The sequence below is a fragment of the Platichthys flesus genome, chromosome 3 (genome assembly GCF_949316205.1).
Source record: "Platichthys flesus chromosome 3, fPlaFle2.1, whole genome shotgun sequence".
Lineage (NCBI taxonomy): Eukaryota > Metazoa > Chordata > Actinopteri > Pleuronectiformes > Pleuronectidae > Platichthys > Platichthys flesus.
The window spans coordinates 18,794,508-18,799,555 of NC_084947.1; positions in this window are offsets into that span (position 1 = coordinate 18,794,508).

Genomic DNA, 5,048 nt, shown 5'->3' on the forward strand with positions numbered 1-5,048 from the left:
TTAATTGAAATTTCTTAAAACCTGATATAAAACAGTAACTTACAGCATATCCTGTATATGGAGTCAGGTGAAGCATCTTCCTCTAAATGACTGAACCGTGACTCTGATCATCCACAATCGTTATTTTTCACTTATCTCTCTTATAACGTTTCATCCCTGGAACAGAACTATCACTCACAGCGTGCCTCAACCACTTCTCAGCGCTGCAGTCCAGCCCCTCACCCCCACCCTCCACCACTCTGGAAAGGGGTGAGATGACAACGCTGTCTGATTTTAAGGATCCTGTTGGTGTTAGGTTTCTCTGAAACATGAGGAGAGTGTCTCTGTGATTCTGATATTTATCTCTCCTGTTAGCAGGATATTTATAACTCTGATTAACTAGTTTCCATTGACTTAAAGTTAGTTTAGTTTTGTTATTAGGGTTTTATTTCACTTCTCTTTAGGTCAGTGATAATAATTTGCAGTAGGTTCCAAATTGGGTGAAAAGCCTCTGATCTCTGAGACTCCATCAACGTCATCAGCGGTCAACGAGGACCAACCTGAGCCAGAGATCAGCAGCGTCCCAGAGCCTGGTGAGACTCACGTCAGACAGACAGGACGATAATACTGACACATTCACTCTCTGCCATTCATCATACTGTTGTGACTGTGGTTGTTTACTTCTCATGTTAAAGGAGAAATGACCAATCAAAGTCAGAGGACCCCTTAATGATAAACTTGGAAAGCCCATATCTCCATTAATTAGGAGCCTTGTTGAACTTGAAGCTGTCACAGTCACAAAATGTCACAGCTTGTAAACAGATTTATATTTTTTTATTACATTACTTATATGTGAAGAACTGTTAAGTGTAGTTTGTGATACAAATATTACCTTTTGCTGATTGAATTCTGAAGACATGTATTCATCTGTACTTTTCCTTCTTCCAGATGATGCGCCAGAAGTGCAGCCAGTTGGTGACAGGTCTTCCTCACCTGGGCTTGTGCAGCCTGAGCCCCCATGGAGAGACCGGAAGCTCAGCCCACTCCTCCCGCAAGTGAACCGGAGCTTCCCCTCCCCGCCACGCTCAGCAAACCTGTCCATCTCCCACTTACAGCAGCCAACTCAGGTGAATGTCCCTCAGACAGAGAGTCAGCCACTTGTCACTTGTCACTACTCCTCAGCCGAGGAGCAGAAACCCTCTCTGGCACCACCAGGGCCTCCCATCACAGACAAGCCTCTCTTAGACGCCCCAAGAACTCTGGCTGCCTTGTCTGTAGCGGCCCCCGAGGCTTTGAACGGCCTTGCAGAGTCCAGGACTGAGCTGGAGACAGCGTCCCCTGATCCTTCTCTCATGCCCCCTGCTGCACTCCAGCCCCAGGCCTCTAGTCCTGAAGCCTCCTCTGAAACTGTGCCTTCTGACATGAGGCCACAGGTTGCCGTTCCTCCACTGCACCCAGACTTCGACGCCAGGAGAACTCTGGAAAGGTATGAGATGACAACGCTGTCTGATTTTAAGGATCCTGTTGGTGTTAGGTTTCTCTGAAACATGAGGAGAGTGTCTCTGAGCCTGTTGTCCAGACGATAGAGAAACCTGCTCAGTCTGAGAAGGTGATCGTGAGGAAGTCCATGTCCTTCGTCGAGGAGTTCCGGCACATTAACAATTCGAAGGTGCTGAGATCCAGTCAACTGATAACAGATTTTTTAATTTCTATTTCATAGAATAAACCCTCTTAAAGGGAAGAATCAAAGTATAAGTCTTGAACATACGTCTTTGTTTTCTAATGAACAAACTTTCTAATGTTTTTTTTATTGTTTCCAGTGTCTTCAGTCGGACGCCTGCAGTGAGGCGACTCTGTCTGGAGGAAGCTGGTCTCCCAGGGAGCTGAGACAACAGATGGTGAGACTCCTGCTGGAGGAAATGGCCAGTGACTAGAAGATCTTCAACTGTGTGAAGGTACGAAAAGTGACATCAACCAGTCTCTGAGAGTTAGTGGTAAATATCCTGAAGGGCAGACGGAGTGGGGCTGAGTTACACCTCGTTATAAAGTAAAGGAATATACTTACATTTCGGACCTGGATGCTAATGTTGGTCCACGACTGTTGATAAGATCTCATCAATACAATTCCTGGATACACCTGTGCCATGGGTCCACAAACCTTCATGGAAATTACTTCAGTCTTTTTTGATGAATCCTGCTGAATAACTGACTAAACAAATGAAAACATACTCCTCCTCACCTCCTCTGTTCTCCGTTTCTCAGGAGAAGCTGGATAGATCTCAGGTGAGCTCGTCTCTCTACCTGAGGGAGTTGATGACAGCTGTTTGTAAGGCAGCAGTGAAAGGTAAGCTCACCACCAGCCGGAGCTGAGACTCCTTTGCTCTGCTCAAATCGTACCGCTGATTACAATATTTACTCTCTGCTGAGCGAATGAATTTACTCTGCCCCCTGCTTCACTGTGCAGAAAACACCAACTGTCGAGTGCACGCGGCCCTCCTTCAGAAGAGAATGCCTGTAACACTCCAGTACCGTAACTCAGAGAGTGAGCGACAGCTGCAAGCTCTTCAAGGACTTCAGGCGCTGATCTTCACCCTCGATCGGCCTCCGAGTAAGTTCTGCAGCAGGGTTCACTCCAAATGAAACTCAAACATGATCCTATCTTTGTTTCTTTGGAATAAACAGTGTAACGCGTTCTCAGTTGTGATCAAACCATTGTAACAGATCAATCTCACTACAAGGTCCATTTAGAAGCTTCTCTGGAGCTTTGCTTCTTGTCACATGATTCTCATCAGCAGAAGAAACTTCGCCTTGTTATATGGAATTGTAGATTTTCATATTTCCGTTTATTTTTTAAGCACTTTAAGGACATTTGGAACATTTTGGATTAAAACTTTGAATCTCAATTTTGGTCCTCACTGACATTAACTTGATTTGGTAATTTGCGGAACATCACTCCGACTCCAGTTCACTTTTGCAAAACACAATGCCGTCTTCAGTAATTTCTAAACCATCAATCTTTTGTTTCCTATCTAGATACAAATCACATTAATTGAATTGATAAGATTAGGAATTGGTCTTACTTCACAGAGCATGTGATCTATTTCCGTTTCGTCACAGCTGAAACGATGACTGACATGTATTTGTTCTCCAGACCTCCTCCGGATTTTCTTCCACTGTATGTACGACAAGGACGTCAGCTCCGAGGACGCGTTCTGCAAGTTGGGGACGAGCAAAGAGGCGGCCGATCAGCTGGGTAATGGCGTGGCCCTTAAGACCCTCACGGCCTTCTTCACCTGGCTGCGGGAGGCGGAGTCCCAAGATAATTGACGAGGGGAGACCCCCCGGGGGACAGGGCGTAGTAGAACTACGTCCTTACAGCAGGACAACATGTTTACGCCTGGAATTTTTTTCTTTTTCTTTTTTCTTACTTTTCTTTTGCAAAAACATTAAAGACATTAAAAGTATCTAAAAAATGCTCGTTCTCATGATTTGTTCTTTCCATGGTTTGGTGCTTATAGGGGATACGACTCAGTGTATGTGTGTGTGTCTGTGTGTGATGAACTGAGACAGTTGTGTTGTGTTGGAAGTTGCCGTAGCATCATCAGAAGACGTGTGATCAGACCAGGAGAAGCAGCTGAGCGATGAGCTGCCGTCGCCTCAGGATCAACGACACAGGTTCCACTCGTTTGGTCTGTTCAGTCGTCGAAGCCCAAACAATCAAACAGCACCGTGTCGTTGATAGTATCTCAGCAGCTTGTCGCCTCATATGTGTGTTATTTGTACCATCTTTTGTATGTGTGTATCTAGGTTGTGTGCTTATGAAGCTATGACATGTTGTCTGGCATAATGTGGTCACATGACCACCAGATCACCCAAAACACACCCACTGTGAACATGGATACCGGAGAAGTATTGGTTAACTGATGATTCAATTTATTGGCAATTATTTCCACTGTCACTGGAAAACATGAGTCATTGAGTTCAGTCTCTTCATCGATGCAGAGTCCACATCATGATGCATCTAAGAATCGAGACATTTCCAGACCTCTAGTGTGGAACGTGGTGAAACTGAACCCTTTCAGGACCATGAAAACAAAACCAAACTTAGGAAAAACAAAACTTGCTCTGCCAGAGTGTCTCTTTTGGATCAGTTTGCTGGTCCCAAGCCCAGATAAAGGAGGAGGGTTGGATGTAGAGCTAGCAATGCCGCCCCACTTAACAGCCCTTTGATTCAATTTGATATTCTAAAATGTAACAATACAGGAAAAAATGGATTGATGAGAAGTGATGGTCTATTTCAATGGCAAGATAAAAAACACAAAACAATAATCAACAGAAGAATACGGAAGCGTAATGCATTCACTTGAAAAAAAAAAAAAAATGATGCAATATGCTTCCTTAGAAGAAAGCTCTAGGTCTAAACATATTTAAGGTGTTTTTTAGCCAATAGCTACTTTCCTTAGTGAGGAGTTAGCAACACGGCTCCGGTCGTTGCCGTCCCCTTTCTGGGCGGTTTGGTTGCGTTTACCATAAGTGTCAGTATATGAGTGCAGTAGAATTTCAGTGTCGGCTGATTTGACCACAGAGATGCGAGTGTCGGCTGACTTGACCGCAGTACTACACACGCACTCCAGATAACATGGACGACACCATCACGCCCCCTAGGGGTGTGCACTACTCTCATCCTATCCACCGTGGTCCTTATGTTTACTATGTAGTGCTGTGTATTATATATTGAGTGCTTGAAATGTTGTGTACTTATCTGGTCTGTTTTTGCATACTTATATGTTCCGTCTGATTGTAAAATGTATATTTCCTGTAAATCTGGCAGAATTGAATAGACTCAAGTTGACTTTGACAAAAGTGTGAGGTTTTCCATTGAAAACTACTGCATGATCTGAGACCAGAAAAAACGTATGTAATTATTATTATTGTTATTATTACAGAACTAATATTACTGATTATTTACGACAGATTTTCGGGCCTGTTTTCTACAACGTAAAAATGCGATGAAATGTCCCTTTAACGCAGCGGTCGCGCATGCGTGTGGCGCGTGTCTCCTCGTGATG